This window comes from Macaca fascicularis, chromosome 20, assembly GCF_037993035.2.
Source record: "Macaca fascicularis isolate 582-1 chromosome 20, T2T-MFA8v1.1".
In the NCBI taxonomy this organism is placed as follows: Eukaryota; Metazoa; Chordata; class Mammalia; order Primates; family Cercopithecidae; genus Macaca; species Macaca fascicularis.
The window spans coordinates 24,276,192-24,294,766 of record NC_088394.1 but is presented as its reverse complement, the minus strand read 5'-3'; positions in this window follow the sequence as shown (position 1 = coordinate 24,294,766).

Here is an 18,575-nt window from a genome sequence, read left to right as displayed (position 1 = left end):
TTTCCACCAATGAGGGAAAAACATGCCAGCTTGGCTATGTCATCTGGGAGCACACTTCAGGCTGTAGAAGGTGGGAGATGGGTCCAGCACCCCAGCTCCCCATGGTCCAAAGCAGGACAGCGCATGTAAGTGGGTCCCACTGGGTTGGAACCTCACATGTTAAGAAACAGCAAACTCAGCCAGGCACAGTGGCCCACACCTGGAATCCCAGCACTTTGGGAGGCTGAGGTGGGTGGATCACTTGAGGTCAGGAGTTCAAGACCAGCCTGGCCAACATGGTGAAACCCCATCTCTACTAAAAACACAAAACTCAGTCGGGCGTGGTGGTGCATGCCTGTAATCCCAGCTACTTAGTGGGGCGAAGGCAGGAGAACCATTTGAACCTAGGAGGCGAAGATTGCGGTGAGCCAAGATCGTGCAACTGCACTCCAGCCTGGGCAACAGAGCAAGGCTCTGGAAAAAAAAAAAAAAGGAAAGAGAAAGAAGAAAAGAAAAAAGAAAAGAAAAGAGAAAAAGAAAGAGGGTGGGAGGGAGGGAAGAAGAGAGAGAGAGAGAAAGAAAGAGAGGGAGGGAGGGAGGGAGGGAGGGAGGGAGGGAGGAAGGAAGGAAGGAAGGAAGGAAGGAAGGAAGGAAGGAAGGAAAGAAAGAAAGAAAGAAAGAAAGAAAGAAAGAAAGAAAGAAAGAAAGAAAGAAAGAAAGAAAGAAAGAAAGAAAGAAAGAAAGAAAGAAAGAAAGAAAGAAGAAAAGAAAAGAAAGAAATGGTGTGTTGGTGTTTGCCTGTAATCCCAGCTACTCAGGAGGAAGAGGCATGAGAATCACTTGAACCCAGGACCCAGAGGTTGCAGTGAGCTGAGATCACACCACTGCACTCCAGCCTGGGCAACAGAGTGAGACCCTGTCTCAAAAAGAAAAAAAAAAGAAAGAAACAGCAAACCCATTTTCAAGTATTTTTCCACTGAGTCCCACAGCTTCAAACACCTGCAGTCACCGTGACAACCTGAGCCAGGGCTGAGTGTATAGATGACGATCCTTCACAGACAGAGGCAGCAGAGACTAGCAAGAGGTAATGCAATGCAGCGGCAAGACCCATGGACTTTGGAAACAGGCTGCTTGGAGTTTAGTCCCAGCTCTGCCGTAAACTAGCCATGTAACCCTTGGGCACACCACTTGGCCTCTCTGGGCCTTTGTTTTCTCATCTGTTGGGTGTGGATGTTTGTGGCTGCACCGTGTCATAGGGTTGTTGGGAAGTTTAAATGAGATAATATGGGTAAAGTGCTCAGGACAGTGCTAGACACACAATACCAGTGTCCACGAATTTACAATGTATGCTTGGCTGTAAGTAATAGCTAATAGTGAGCATGTTCTATGTGCCAGGCACTGGGGCTAAGTGCCTTCTATTATCTCATTTAAACCTCACTGCCACCCTGTGAAGCAGGTACTATTATTATAGCCATTTCACAGACGAGAAAGTGGAGTGTCAGGAAGATTGAGTTTCCCAGGATTATACAGCTTATATGATCACAGAACTTGTGGACTGTGACAAGAGGATAAATACTGTATATGATTCCACTTGTATGAAGTACCTAGACTAGTCAAATTCATGGAGACAGAAGTAGAATGGTGGTTTCCAGGGCCCGAGGGGAAGGAAGAATGAAGACTTTGTGTTTAGCGGGTACAGATTTTCTGTTTGGGAGGAAAGTTTTGGGATGGATGATATAGTGACACAACAATGTGAAGTACTTAATGTCATTGAAATGTACACTTAAAAATGGTTCAAATTGCCAGGCATGTTTGGCTCACACCTATAATCTCAGCACTTTGGGAGACCAAGGCAGGCAGATCACTTGATTTCAGGAGTTCAACACCAGTCTGGCCAACATGGTGAAAACTTATCTCTACTAAAAATACAAAAATTAGCTGGGTGTGGTGGTGCGCACCTGTAATCCAAGCTGCTTCAGAGGCTGAGGCAGGAGAATCACTTGACCACGGGAGGCAGAGGTTGTAATGAGCTGAGATCACACCACTACACTCCAGCCTGGGTGACAGGACGAGACTCCATCTCAAAAAAAAAATAGTTAAAATGGCATGTTTTATTTTATGTGTATTTTGCCACAGTTGAAAAAAAAAAATACTTGTGAGCTAACCCACTACACTCTACTGCCTTTCTAAGAGGGAGGGATGGATGGATGGATGAATGTATGGATGCATGGATGGATGCATGGATGGATGGATGGATGGATGGATGGATGGATGGATGGATGCATGCATGGATGGATGCATGGATGGATGGATGGATGGATGGATGGATGGATGGATGGATGCATGGATGGATGGATGGATGCATGGATGGATGGATGGATGGATGGATGGATGCATGGATGGATGGATGGATGGATGGATGGATGGATGGATGGATGGATGCATGGATGGATGGATGGATGGATGGATGCGTGGATGGATGGATGGATGGATGGATGGATAAGTAGATGGATGAGTGGATGGATGGATGGATGGATGGATGGATAGATGGTTGGGTAGATGATGGATGGATGGATAGATGGATGGATGGATGGAAAAAAGGGAAGAAAGAAAAGAAAGGAGGAGGGAGGAAGGAAGGGAGAAAGGAAGGAGGAAGGAAAGAAAATGAGATGAGTTCCTTATCCATTCATTCACTCACCAAACATTTAAATAGCTGCTGCAAGTCAGTCACTGCTCTAAGCTGGCTGGAGATGTAGCAGTGAACAAGACAGGCAAAATCCTGCTCTGTGCTCATAGCTTTATCTCTGAGTGTTTGTCACTGATAGAGACACTATCTATCACTGATAGAGAAGTCATGCTGGAGCTAAAGGAATTTTAATGATTATTTCTGACATTTCTCAACTACTCACTACATCTCCAACACCATGTTAAACACTCTGTATATATTCGTAACCCCGCTTTGAGATAAGTCTTATCACTTATTATCACCATCTTCAGATGATAAAAATGAGGCACAAAGAAATTAAAGAACTCACCCATGGCTGTGTACACAAAGAATATCTGCTTCAGGACAAAAGTGGATGCATCTAGAGAAAAGTGTGACAGTTTGTTGACAGCCCATGTCAGTGAGAGGCCCAGGAATACAGGGTCTCTGCCGGATATCTTCACCTCTAGGAAGGTTATCTTTAGCCCTGTTCTCTACCTCCTCCATATCCCACATATCCCACAGCACATCATACAGGATGTTTCTTAGACCCTTCCTTCCACGTCCTATAAATAGCAACATAAGATAGTCTGACCCAAGGCTGCCCCATCCCCCTCATTATTTGCTCAAGTCCTGCCAGTACTGCTTCCAGAATAATTCTCTCTTGTTTTCACCCATGCCTTCATCTGTTCTTGCTTAGTCCCTTGAACAAAGAAAAACTAAGCTGGGCACACTAGCTTGCACCTGTAATCCCAGCACTTTGGGAAGCCAAAGCGGGCGGATCACGAGGTCAGGAGTTCAAGACCAGCCTGACCCACATGGTGAAACCCTGTCTCTACTAAAAATACAAAAATTAGTCGGGCATGGTGGCACACGCCTGTAATCCCAGCTACTCAGGAGGCTGAGGCAGGAGAATCGCTTGAACCTGGAAGGCGGAGGTTGCAGTGAGCCAAGATCGCATCACTGCACTCCAGCCTGGGCAACAGAGCGATACTCCATCCCCCACCCCCACCTCAAAAAAATGGATTATTTGCTCACATAACAGTCCATGGCAGGCTCGTCTCCAAATGGTGACTCAGGGATCCAGGCTACTTCCATCTTGGAGCCGCCCCATCTAGGTCCTCAGATCTTCTCCAGCAAAACGGGAAAAAGAGAATGTGGAGGGCTGTGCAGGAGATTATTATGTGCTGGGCCTAGAAATACTATATATCCCTTTCTCTATACTTGATGGGCTCAAACTCAGTCACATGGCTTCACCTGACTACAACAGAGCCTGGGAATTGTAGTCTTGCCCTGTGCCCAGGGGGAAAAAGAAAGGCAGTTTATGAATATCGAGCAATGTCTGCCACATACTAGAAATTGTTGCTTTCCCGGAGACCATGGTTCTAGTTGAGTTTTTCCCTGAATTAAGTTATTCAGTGTCTCCCATGATTTCAAGACAAAACCAGACTCCCTTAGCTAGCCACAGAGGCGTCAGTTCCTAGCCCCTGAATCATCTCTTGCTACATGAACCCTAAACAACTTATCAGATAAGCTATGTGCCCTCACCCGGCCTTGTCCATGCCGGTCCCTCTGTTTGGAGTCCTTGTTTGCCCTCTTGGCCAACTTCTACTGCTCATTCAGATCTCAGATCAGATATTATGTCCTCTCTGATGCCTGGGCCAACTACCTAATAGTCCTCTAAAAATACCCTTCCCTTGCTCAAGGCAAGGTTGGATTCCATAGTTCCAAAACTAGACCAGCGTGGTGGCTCATGCCTGTAATCTCAGCACTTTGGGAGGCCAAGGTGGGCAGATCACAAGATCAGGAGATCGAGACCATCCTGGTTAACACGGTAAAACCCCGTCTCTACTAAAAATGCAAAACATTAGCTGGGCATGGTGGCGGACGCCTATAGTCCCAGCTACTCGGGAGGCTGAGGCAGGAGAATTGCTTTAATATGGGAGGCGGAGGTTGCAGTGAGCCAGGATTGCACCGCTGCACTCCAGCCTTGGCAACAGAGCAACACTTTGTCTCAATTAAAAAAAAAAGAAAAAGAAAACTAGTGGCTTCCAGGGAAAACCTGAATGCCATTCAGACAAAACAACATATTTCCACTACATGAGAGTTTTAGAGTATGTCCTGATGTCCTCATACACAATATACTGCTCTCTCAAAACCACTGAAAAACGTAGTGGGCTAAGGAGATACTATCTTCCTAAGAAATTCTTTGGCTGGCAAACTTCCTAGTTTTCCAAACCCAGGTCTCATTGACACGACCAAGGTTTCTCATTTTTATCCCTGTTTGGTTGGCAAGACCTCTCTGCATCTACACTTGTCTGCCATCCCACACCAGGTCCAGATGGAGTGTAGAAGCAGGTCACATTTTACCCTGGCATCTCACCTTTCTCTTCTTTCTTGCCTTGATGGCTGTACTATTGTGCCAGATGTGATGCTGGTGCTGTGACAGCCACCTTGGACCATATATATAGGCCAGATGTAGTGGCTCACGCTTGTAATCCCAGCACTTTGGGAGACCGAGGCAGGCGAATCACCTGAGGTCAAGAGTTCGAGAACAGCCTGGCCACATGGTGAAACCCCGTCTCTATTAAAAATACAAAAATTAGCGGGGCGTTGTGCCACACACCTGTAGTCCCAACTCCTCAGGAGGCTGAGGCAAGAGAATCACTTAGACTTGGGAAGCAGCAGTTGCAGTGAGCCAAGATCACTCCAGCCTGGGCAACAGAGCAAGACTCCATCTTAAAATATATATATATACACACACACACACACACACACACACACACACACACACACACATATGATTATAAAACCTAAGACCAGTACTTGAGATATTTTGCAGACCCTGCCCTTGATGGGTCAGCTGGCACTACCCAGATGGATAAACTGGCTCATCTGATCTTGTGCCCTCCCCCCAGGAACTGACTCAACGCAAGAAGACAGCTTCGACTCCCTAAAATTTCATCTCTGACCGATCGGCACTCCTGCCTCACTGGCTTACTCCCACCCACCAAGTTTTCCTTAAAAACTCTGATCCCTGAATGCTCAGGGAGACTGATTTGAGTAGTAATAAATTGGTCTTCTGCACAGCCAGCTCTGCGTGCATTACTCTTTCTCTATGGCAATTTCCCTGTCTTGATAAATTGGCTCTGTCTAAGCAGCAGGCAAGGTGAATCTGCTGGGAGGTTATGTAATTATTTAAGAATGAAATACAAATATAAATAAAATATGTTTTTAACGTACGTGTCTTATTCAGTGTATGTGTATTATTGTCTGTATGTACAATATATGTGAATTTTTTGTGGACATGTGGGGTTTTATTCAAATGGCTACTAAGTTGTTAGAACTTAAGAATTTTTTAGGCCGGGCGCGGTGGCTCAAGCCTGTAATCCCAGCACTTTGGGAAGCCGAGACGGGCGGATCACGAGGTCAGGAGATTGAGACCATCCTGGCTAACACGGTGGAACCCCGTCTCTACTAAAAAATACAAAAAACTAGCCGGGCGAGGTGGCGGGCGCCCGTAGTCCCAGCTACTCGGGAGGCTGAGGCAGGAGAATGGCATGAACCCGGGAGGCGGAGCTTGCAGGGAGCTGAGATCCGGCCACTGCACTCCAGCCTGGGCGACAGAACGAGACTCCGTCTCCAAAAAAAAAAAAGAATTTTTTAAGTGTTTCGAACCGAATTCCTTAATAAATAGAGCTATTAGGTATTTTTTGGGGGGAGGGGCCTCTGCACAGAGTGAACCAAGAAAGTGTGGGGTCCTCTGAATTAAAGAATGTATGTTCTTCTATTTCAAGTACTTTCAGAAGAGAACAGTTCTTGCAGATACATCATCCCAAAATTCCAGAGATACTGGGTTTCAGCTTAATGATTTCTTCTCAAAACTAGACACCATTTATAATGCAGAGACTTGACAATTTAGGCTGTGCTCTGTGGACAACCACAGAAACTTAAAGCAGAACCTCTCATTCTCTTCTGAAACTGCTTTCTTTCTATCTCAGTAGATTTGCAAATGTATTCAATATATTACCACTTGGAGCTCAGGGCCACCAGCCGTTGGAACTAAGTCTAGTTTTCACCTTTCCATCTTCTCAAACTGCAAGATTAGTTTGCACCTAGCAACTTCCTTCCTCATAGAAGTCACCAGCTCTTTCTTTTCTCCCCTGCAGTATCAAGGTCAAGTTGTTGAATGTCTTTTGAGTCACAGGTAACCAGTTATACTGGCTATTTCAGAATGCTCTACAGCCAAAGCGTTCTTGAACGAAGGAAGAAGTCCACTAAGTCTCATCAGCAAAGGTCCAGCTTCTCTTCATCTGCATGTTTTGAACAATAAAAATGACCACCATTTTCTGAGAACCTACTGAGAGCTTGGCACTCCGGCTTCTTTTTCTATCTCTTTTATCCTTTTAATCTACATCCAAATTAAATAACTCTACAGAAGAAAAAATCCAAAAGATCCATAAACAGACAAAAAAAAAAAATACTTAATCTCTGCAATAGCCAGAAAACAATTCAAATTAAAGCAACAGAAATAACATTTTCACCATTAGACTGATAGAAAGATTTTTTTTTAACTGATTAACATATAGTGCTGATAAAGGAGGGGAAAACAGGCCGGGCGCAGTGGTTCACGCCTGTAATCCCAGCCCTTTGGGAGGCCAAGGCAGGCAGATCACCTGAGGTCAGGAGCTCAAGACCAGCCTGGCCAACATGGTGATACTCTGTCTCTATTAAAACTACAAAAATCAGCCGGGCGTGGTGGCTCACGCCTGTAGTCCCAACTACTTGGGAGGCTGAGGCAGGAGAACTGATTGAACTTGCAAGGTGGAGGTTGCAGTGAGCTGAGATCACACCACTGCACTCCAGCCTGGGTGACAGAGTGAGACTCCCGGTGGCTCAAGCCTGTAATCCCAGCACTTTGGGAGGCCGAGGCGGGCGGATCACAAGGTCAGGAGATCGAGACCACAGTGAAACCCCGTCTCTACTAAAAATACAAAAAAAAATTAGCCGGGCGCGGTGGCGGGCGCCTGTAGTCCCAGCTACTCAGGAGGCTGAGGCAGGAGAATGGCGTGAACCCAGGAGGCGGAGCTTGCAGTGAGCCGAGATCACGCCACTGCACTCCAGCCTGGGCAACAGCGTGAGACTCCGTCTCAAAAAAAAAAAAAAAAAAAAAAAAAAGAAAAGAAAAAAAAGATGGGGGAAAACAGGCAAACTTATACATTGCTGGTAGAAGTGGGAATTGCTACAGTATTTTGTAACATAATCTTGAAGTATTTATTGTTAAATACTTAGATACACACACCTTTGACCCAGCAAACCTCAAACTGGGAATTCTAGACTACAGAAATAAAAACTCCATTAGGTGAGAATACAATTACAGAGACATTGACTTCATTTATTTATTTATTTTGTATTTTTGAGACAGGGTCTCACTTCCATCACTCTGACTGGAGTGGAGTGGTGCAATCTCGGGTCACTGCAACCTTCGCTGACTAGGCTCAAGAGTTCCTCCCACCTCAGCCTCCTGAGTAGTTGGGGCCACAGGTACACGCCACCAGGGCCGGTTAATTTTGTTTCTGTATTTTTTGTACAGACAGGGTCTCATTATGTTGCCCAGGCTGGTCTTGAACTCCTGAGCTCAAGCAATCCACCTGCCTAGGCCTCCCAAAGTGCTAGTATTACAGGCGTGAGCCACTATGCCTGGCCAACTTCATCACTGTTCACCATAGGAAAAAAAAAAAAAAAAAAAAAGATGAATGTCTTCTTTCAGTGTCCTGAACATCCCATAGTTTCTCTCACTGTTCAAGTCTTCAGACAGTCTACTTCTTTTACCTAAACTGCTCCCTAATGCCAAAGACAACCTACCCATCCTTCAAGTCTCAACTAAGAAAAAATAATTTTGGGGGGCTGGGCAAGAAAGTGAGACCCCATCTTTACAGATTAAAAATTAAAAAGTTGGTCAGGCTTGGTAGCATGTGCCTGTAGTCCCAGATGCATGGGAGGCTGAGGCAGGAGGATCGTTTCAGTCAAGGAGGCCAAGGTTGAAGTGAGCCATGTTTGGGCCACTGCACTCTGGCTTGGGTGACAGAATGAGAGCCTGTCTCAAACAAAAAACAGCAACAAAATATATATGTATGATTTTCTTGTTTTTTTCTAATAACTTTATTGAAGCATAATTGATATACTGCACATAAGATAAAAGGATAAAAGATGATAATTTTTTTTTGAGACAGAGTCCCGCCATGTCACCCAGGCTGGAGTGCAGTGGTACGATCTCGGCTCACTGCAGCTTCCGCCTCCCAGGTTCAAGAAATTCTCCTGCCTCAGCCTCTCGAGTAGCTGGAACCGCAGGCGCCCACCACCGTACCAGGCTAATTTTTGTATTTTTAATAGAGACGGGGTTTCCCCATGTTGGCCAGGATGGTCTCTAACTCCTGAGCTCAGGAGACCTGCACACCTTGGTCTCCCAAAGTCCTGGGATTACAGAGTAATGATAATGTTTTGAAAGGGAGAAAGAGAGAAAGCATCATGGGAAACGCAAATCACGTGTATTGGTTAGAAATTGGATGGATCTCACAAACATAAAGTGAAAGAAACTAGACACAAAGGAGTACATACTGTGGATTCTAAAACCCAGAAAGAAGCAAAGCTGGCCACACTACTAGCTTTAGGAGTTAGTTACTGCCCAGGGCACGTGGAGAGTTTTGGGGTGATACTTCTGTTTCTCGGTGCAGACGCTGGTTAACCGGGTGAGTTCACTTAGCAAAAATTCATCTAGCTGTTACAGTATGTGTGCTTTTCTGTGTGTATGGTATACTTGAATAAAAAGTTAAAACCAGTCTATTCTCAGACAGTCACCTGCTGGACATAAGAGGAAATCTGTAGGTGACTCTTTAGTACCTAAGAAGAGAATGCTGAAGATAATACTGAATTCAAACTCCATGCTGTCAGCTATAACATTTTATCACCATGAAATATAAATAAAAGCCAGTCGTAGTGGCTCATGCCTGTAATCCCAGCATTTTGGGAGGCTGAGGTGGGTGGATCACTTGAGCTTAGGAGTTCAAGACCAGCCTGGGCAATATGAACATGGCGAAACCCCGTCTCTACAAAAAAAAAAAAAAAATTAAAAAAATTAGCCTGGCCTAGGGGCAGACGCCTGTAGCCCCAGCTACTGGGGCCGGGGGTTGGGGGTGACCTGAGGTGGAAGGATCTCTTTGAGGCTGCAGAAAGCCCTGATCATACCACTGCACTGCAGCCTGGGAGACAGAGTAAGACCCTGTGTCTAAACAAATAAATAAGCACATTTGGAAATTGCCTCTAAAAATCAGAAGCCTCGGCTGGGTGTGGTGGCTCATGCCTGTAATCCCAGCACTTTGGGAGGCCGAGGAGGGCGGATCACTTGAGGTCAGGAATTTGAGACCAGCCTGGCCAATATGGTAAAACCCTGTCTCTACTAAAAGTACAAAAATTAGCCTGGCATGGTAACGGGCGCCTGTAATCCCAGCTACTCGGGAGGCTGAGGCACAAGAATAGCTTGAACCTGGGAGGCGGAGGTTGCAGTGAGGGGGGATCCAGATGGTGCCACTGCAATGCGGCCTGGGCCACCGAGCAAGACACCTCCTCAAAAAAAAAAAAAAAAGAAGAAGAAGAAAAGAAAAAAATCAGAAGGTGGGGTGCAGTGGCTCACACCTGTAATCCCAGCACTTTGAGAGGGCGAGGCGGGCGGATCACAAGGTCAAGAAATCGAGACCATCCTGGCCAATATGGTGAAACCCTGTCTACTAAAAATACAAAAATTAGCCGGGCGTGGTGGTGTACACCTGTAATCCCAGCTACTCAGGAGGCTGAGGCAGGAGGACCTCTTGAACCTGGGAGGTGGAGGTCGCGGTGAGCTGAGATTGTGACACTGCATTCCAGCCTGGTGACAGAACGAGACTCTGTCAAAAAAAAAAAAAAAAAAAAAAAAATCTGGAGCCTCTACTATGCTCTTTATAATGACAGCAATTGAAATTGTTAAGGAGAATAAAGGTTAACATGCAGTAAGTCCTAGCCTAGGCCTTGCACAGACCATTTAACAAACAACATCCTACTTACTCCTCGTGACAATCCTATAAGGTAGGTATTGTTGCCATTTTGCAGGAAACTAAAGTTCAAAGACCTGGTGATTCACAAAAGGTCATATATTATATAATTAGGATCTGAATCAGTTTGCAAACTCTGAAAATTATGCTTTTAACAGGTAAAATCTCTCTACAGGAGAGAAACCACCGGAAAACAGGAACAAGCAATACCTTTTTACAAAGTCATCTGGTTCTATTTCACTTGTGAAAATCGACCTCTGGATGAAAAAATCCTGGGCAGAGTTTGGGAACAGATGTGGGTCTTAATTAAGAATCTTCTCCAAAATTATTTCATTCTCCTTCTTATTCTCCAAAATTTATTTATTTATTTTCTTTTTTTGGAGATGAATTCTCACTGTTGCCCAGGCTGGAGTGCTGTGGTGTGATCTCAGCTCACTGCAGCCTCCACCTCCTGGGCTCAGGTAATTTTCCCACCTCTGCCTCCTGAGTAGCTGGAACTACAGGCGCATGCCATTACACCCAGCTATTTTTTAATTTTTTGTAGAGATGGCGTCTCGTCACGTCACCCAGTTGAAAGAATTTCTAATGTCTTCAGAAAACACAAATAATTTAGTCTAATTAGAAAAATATGCTTTCCTCAAAAACTCAGAGGCATATTTGTCCCCAATAATAGGAGAAAAAGATTGAATAATGAGATTAGAGATAAGGAAATGTTAGTAATTTTTTTAAATTAAATGTTAAGTATTAAGAGTTTTTTTAAAAGATAATAGAATAAGGACCTAGAAATTCTATTCAGAACTTAGAGAAAAACATTCAGACATTTATTTATTTATTTGTTTGTTTGTTTGTTTGTTTGTTTGTTTTTCCTTTTTGAGACAGTCTTGCTGTATTACTCAGGCTGGAGTGCAATGGTGCAATCTCAGCTCACTGCAACCTCCACCTTCCAGGTTCAAGCAAACCTCCTGCCTCAGCCTCCCGAGTAGCTGGGATTATAGGCGCCCACCATCACGCCTGGCTAATTTTTGTATTTTTAGTAGAGATGGGGTTTCACTGTGTGATCTCAAACTCCTGACCTCAAGTAATCCACCTGCCTCGGCCTCCCAAAGTGCTGGGATTACAGGTGTGAGCCACCATGCCTGGCCTATTTTTTAATTTATTTTTTGAGATGGAGTCTCACTCTGTTGCCTGGGCTGGAATGCAGTGGTTCAATCATGGCTCACTGCAAACTCTGTGTCCTGAGTTCAAGCAATTCTCCTGCCTCAGCCTCCCGAGTAGCTGGGCTACAGACATGTGTCACTAGGCCTGGCTAATTTTTTTGTATTTTTAGTAGAGATGGGGTTTCACCATGTTGGCCAGGCTGGTCTCGAACGCCTGACCTCAAGTGATCTGCCTATCTCGCCCTCCCAAAGTGCTAGGATTACAGGAGTGAGCCACTGCGCCAGCCCTAATGTTTACAATTCTTATGAACATTACAATTCAGACCCTCTAAGCTAGACTAAAGGAAAGACAGAAAAAAAAAAAAAAAAAGAAAAAAAAAACCTGTCTGGTCATCTAAACCATTCAATAAGTATAAAAGAAAGGGTGGAAAATTATGCAGTGCTTCCAGTTGTTTACAAGGATTACTTCCATCGGTTTTTAAATATTCTGTATAAGATATTTTATTGTTTTGATTACTAAGCCAAATACATATGACAGCACCTAGCATAGAACTTTAATAACTCTTTATAGTGTATGTTCAATACATATTTGTTGAATTAGAACGTACATCTCGCTTAATCAGAGCCACATATATTCTGTTCTTTGAAAAACTGTAGAAAAGACTGGCCAATTTGGCATTTTTTGTTGGAATCCTATTGAATAACTATCACTCTTATACTTCTAGTCATTGGTCTAATGGAGTAGGATTTTACAAACATAAGTTATACAGTCATCCGTAAGTTAAATGATGTAATTCTATTATATTTAACGTAACAGAAAAAAATGTAAATGCAATAGTATACATTTAAAACCTAGGGGTATTGGCTGGGTGTGGTGGCTCACACCTGTAATCCCATCACTGGGAGGCTGAGGCATGTGGATTACTTGAGGCCAGGAGTTCGAGATGAGCCTGGCCAATATGGTGAAACCCAATCTCTACTAAAAATACAGAAACTACCTGGGCGTGGTGGTGAGTGCCTGTAATCCCAGCTACTTGGGAGACTGAGGCATGAGAATCGCTTGAACCAGTAGGCAGAGGTTGCAGTGAGCCGAGATCGAGCCACTGCACTCCAGCCTGGGTGACAGAACAAGACTCTGTCTCAAAACAAAACAACAAAACACCTAGGGGGAAAATATTTGTCGAGACTAACTCATCCACCTGGAAGCTGTCTGGATACAAAACATTTAAAAGCAAGGAGAGGGGCCAGCGCGGTGTCTCACGCCTGTAATCCCAACACTTTGGGAGGCCAAGGAGGGCGGATCACCTGAGGTCGGGAGTCTGAGACCAGCCTGACCAACAGGGAGAAACACCGTCTCTACTATAAATACAAAATTAGCCTGGCGTGGTGGTTCATGCCTATAATCCCAGCTACTCGGGAGGCTGAGGCAGGAGACTGGCTTGAACCTGGGAGGTGGAGGTTACTGTGAGCCGAGATCGTGTCATTGCTCTCCAGCCTGGGCAATGAGAGCGAAACTCCGTCTCAGAAAAAAAGCAGGGAGAGGAATATGTAATTAGATTTTTTTGCTTTTGTTTTTATTTTTCTGACTTTATTTCACAAAAAGAATTTTTGTCAATCAAGTAGAAAGTTTAACTTCTGGCCTGATAAAAAGTGTCAAACTGCAACATTCTGTAAGTTAAACCACCTCTTGAGAAACACAGAGAGGTCAATATGTATTCGGTTTTTAAAATAAAACTGTATGATTTTATACATATATACATATTACATTTGTACATATATACATATACATATATACACACATACATACATTATACATTTACACATATATACATATATATATAATCATACAGTTTTATTTTATATATATACATATTTTTTTTTTTTGGTGGGGAGCCAAAATATATTTTTTCTTGCTGTGTTGCCCAGGCTGGAGTGCAGTGGCATGATCTCAGCTCACTGCAACCTCTGCCTCCTCAGTTCAAGCGATTCTCCTGCTTCAGCCTTCTCAGTAGCTAGGACTACACCACACTCGGCTAATTTTATGTATTTTTGGTAGAAACAGGGTTTCACTATGTTGACCAGGCTGGACTCAAACTCCTGACCTCAGGTGATGCACCCGCCTTGGCCTGCCAAAGTGCTGGGATTACAGGCACGAGCCACTACACCTGGCTGTATGCTTATATTAAACATATTTTTTGAAACAGCATGATTTCCCTTCTTTACCCCTTAACCCTCCTCGCAACCTCCAGAAAGTCCATTCTGCGTGTTGCACCTGAATGGTGATTTACATCTGCGTGTTGAGGTCAGGATGGTTCAGTGGGGCCCAGCTGGGTGGGAGGGGGCATCGGTCCTTATTGTTTGCGCTATGGGTGCATCTCAATGCCCCTCCCTTTCCCTTCCTCTTCCTGCCCCTACCCTGTCATGCAGAATCCCAAGCATGTAATTGAACCCAAGGCAAATGTATTGCATGACCCTTTGCTATAAAGGATATTGAGCAATAAGTTAATTTTCGAAGCGTATTTTTATGCTGTAAACGTCTTGTGATTCATTGAAAATTAACACAGACCAGGAAGGTACCTAGGAGGACATAGGTGAGGGTGTGTGTGTGCACGTGCATGTTTGAGCTTTTGGACAGGTAAGAGGGCTTCCGGGGTGGGCTTGGCCTTGGCAACTATGGACATTTAGGACTGAATAACTTTGTTGTTGGGATCCGTCCTGTGCATTCTGACATGTTTAGCAGCATCTCTGGCTTCTATCCATGAAATCTCCCTGCTCCCCCAGTTATAACAACCAAAAATTATAATCCCAGCTACTCAGGAGGCTGAGGCAGGAGAATTGCTTGACCCTGGGAGGTGGAGGTGGCAGTGAGCCGAGATGGCACCGCTGCACTCCAGCCTGGGCAATAGAGCAAGACTCCATCTAAAAAAAAGGTCTCTAGATGTTGCCTGATGTGCTCTATGGGCAAGAAGGGTTGAGAACTGAAGGGGATTTGGGCTATTTGGGAAAGGCTGACAGCCACATGCTGATGATCAGGTCTGCGTGAGATAATGCTGAGGTTCCCACAAAGACTCAAGTATTCAGGGCCACAATGTGACATGTACAGGATGATTTTTGTATGTTTGTTTTTGTTTTTGTTTTTTTTGAGACGGTGTCTTGCTCTGTCGCCCAGGCTGGAGTTCAGTGGCGTGATCTCGGCTCACTGCAACCTCCGCATCCCAGACTCAAGCAATTCTCCTGCCTCAGCCTCCCAAGTAGCTGGGGCTACAGCTGTGCACCACCATGACTGACTAATTTTTGCACTTTTCGTAGAGATGGGGTTTCACCACGTTGGCCAGGCTGGTCTCAAACTCCTGACCTCAGGTGATCCGCCCACCTCAGCCTCCCAAAGTGCTGGGATTACAGGTGTGAGCCACCGTGCCCGGCCAGAGGATGATGATCTTAACATTCGCTCAGAAATTATTGCTGGTGGCCTGGCAAGGTGGCTCACAAGTGCCATTGCACTCCAGCCTGGGCAACAGAGTGAGACTTCCTCTCAAAAAAAGAAAAGAAAAGAAAAGAAATCATCGCTGGCTTGGTGACAGGGCCAGAACATCTCAAGTTACTTTATTGATATATCCAGGAAATTTTTATTTATTTATTCTGTTTGTAGGGCACCATACTAGACAGTCTGAGTTAAGTGTATTGCCAAGAAAGTGTGGGGCGAAATCGCTTTCTTCCTCTCAGTCCCAATAGCGATTGTTTCTTTCTTTTAATTTAACTTTGTTTTGTTTTGTTTTTTGTTTTTTGTTTTAAGACGGAGTCTCGCTCTGTCACCCAGGCTGGAGTGCAGTGGCGCGATCTCGGCTCACTGCAAGCTCCGCCTCCCGGGTTCATGCCATTCTCCTGCCTCAGCCTCCCGAGTGGCTGGGACTACAGGCGCCCACCACCTCGCCCGGCTAGTTTTTATATTTTAGTAGAGACGGGGTTTCACCGTGTTAGCCAGTATGGTCTCCATCTCCTGACCTCGTGATCCGCCCGCCTTGGCCTCCCAAAGCACTGAGATTATAGGCGTTAGCCACCGCGCCCGGCCTTAATTTAATTTTTATTGTGGGAAAATATACATAACATAAAAATTACTATTTTGACCACTTTTAAGTTCAAATCAGTGACATTAAATACATTCACATCGTTGTGCAACCATTGCCACCATCCACCTCCAGAACTTTTACATCTTCCCGGACTGAAACTCTGTACCATTAACTCCCTAAACCTCTTCCCTCAAGGCCTTGGGAACCACTGTTCTACTTTCTGTCTCCATGAACTTGACTACTCTAGGTGAATCACACGATATATATTTTTTTGAGTCTGGCTTATTTTATTTAGCATAATGTCCTCAAGGGTCACCTGTGTTGTAGCATGTGTCAGAATTTCCTTGCTTTTGATGACAGAATAATATTCCATTGCAGGTATAGACCATATTTTTTGTTTGTTTGTTTGTTTTTGAGATGGAGTCTTGCTCTGTTGCCCAGGCTGGAGTGCAGTGATGCCATCTTGGTTCACTGCAACCTCCACCTCCCTGGTTCAAGTAATTCTCCTGCCTCAGCCTCCCAAGAAGCTGGGATTACAGGTGCCCACTGCCATGCCTGGCCAGGTTGGTCTCGAACTCCTGACCTCAGGTGATCCACCCACTTCAGCCTCCCAAAGTGTTAGGATTGTAGGCGTGAGCCACCACGCCCAGCCCTTGTTTATCCATTTATCTGTTGATGAAAATTTGGACTGTTTCCCCCTTTTGGTTGTGGTGAATAGTGCTGCTATAAACATCCATGTAATAACTGTTTCTTTTTATTTTCTCCTTTTTAAAATATGAGATGGGGTCTCCCTATGTTGCCCAGGCTAGTCATGGACTCCTGGGCTCAAGTAATCCTCCCACCTCAGCCTCCTGAATAGCTAGGACTACAGGCATGCACCACCATCCCCAGCTAATTTAAAACTTTATTTTTAGTAGAGATGGGATTTCACTGTGTTCGCCAGGATGGTCTCAATCTCCTGACTTCGTGATCCGCCCGTCTCGGCCTCCCAAAGTGCTGGGAATACAGGTATGAGCCACCACACCTGGCCTAGCCCTGGTCTTTTTCAGGTTTTTTTTCTTTCTTAAGCCGGTTGGAGCTGGATTTTTGTCCCTTCCTCAAAAAAAGAGAATTCTGCTTGCTGAACTCCCTTTTCTGCCAAGATACCATTTGCTCTTTAGATTTCAGAATTCCTAGGAGATGCTGGACCAGAGACACCACAGCAAGAAGACATGCCCTGTCTTCTTGTTTCTGAAGCCCAGGACTTTGCTCGTGAATATGGACAGGGCAATACCTTAGTCACCTTATGACACATCCAGAATATAGCTGAGTAACAGATAATGTCAAGTAGACTTTCCGGTCAAATCAGGGAGATGTGTCAGATGCACCAGTAACTGTCATATAAAGCAGAACATGAAGGCAAAAGTCACATTCCAGTAAGCTGCCCTGGGGTTTATGTGGCCACCGCTGATGACCCAACTCTAGTCCAATAGATAGGGTGTACCTGTCTGTTAACAATGTCTCTTTGTCACAATGCCAGAAATTCTGACAACAGAAGGAGTCATTTGCATTCCCAGTCATCCTCTTTGGGAATATGCAGTTGTCCCAGTGAGTATCCTAGTTTTCCTCAACACCCCGTAGGACCTTGATACCGTAGGCCAATGAGAAGAAAACAGTGGCATGATTAAGTGGGACCCCAGCCATCAGCCCAAAGCAGAGGGTGCTGCATTGGTAGTCTCTGGCTGAAAGTACAAAGTCATACCCACAGGTGGGCAGGACACTCTTAGCTAGAACAAGAATCCCAACAACTGTGTGAGGTAGGGATCATAATTATCATCCCCATTTTACAGACAAGGTAGCTGAGACCCAGAGAGGTAAAGGACCACACATGTAAACAGTGGAGATGGCATTCAACCAAGTCTGTAAGTCTGTTTCCACAGCCAGTCTTTTCTTTTTTTTTTTTTTGAGATGGAGTTTCACTCATGTTGCCTAGGCTGGAGTGCGATAGTGCGATCTCGGCTCACCGCAACCTCTGCCCCCTGGGGTTCAAGAAGGGAAGTCAAGTGGCACCAGCTTCTCCTGGGAGCAGGATCCCAGACAGTGGGATCCCAGACAGGAGTCATGGATGGGGTGGACAGAAATAAGGCAGAGGGTCAAGACTTCAGCCAAGTGTACTGTGTAGTCAGGAGCTGGCTTGTTAAATACAAAACAGAAGCTGAGGTCGGGCACGGTGGCTCATGCCTGGGGGAGGTGGAGAAGGAAGGATCTCTTGAGCCCAAGAGTTCAAAATCAGCCCAGGAAACATAACAAGACCCTCCCGTCCATGTAAAAAAAAAAAAAAAAAAAAAAAAAATTGGCTGGGCATGGTGGCTCACATTTGTAATCCCAGCACTTTGGGAGGCCAACGCAGGTAGATCACTTGAGGTCAGGAGTTCAAGACCAGCCTGGCCAACATGGTGAAATCTTGTCTCTACTAAAAATTCAAAAATTAGGGCATGGTGGTGCATGCCTGTAATCCCAGCTACTTGGGAGGCTGAGGCAGGAGAATTGCTTGCACTTGGGCGGTGGAGGTTGCAGTGAGCCAAGATCACATCATTGCACTCCA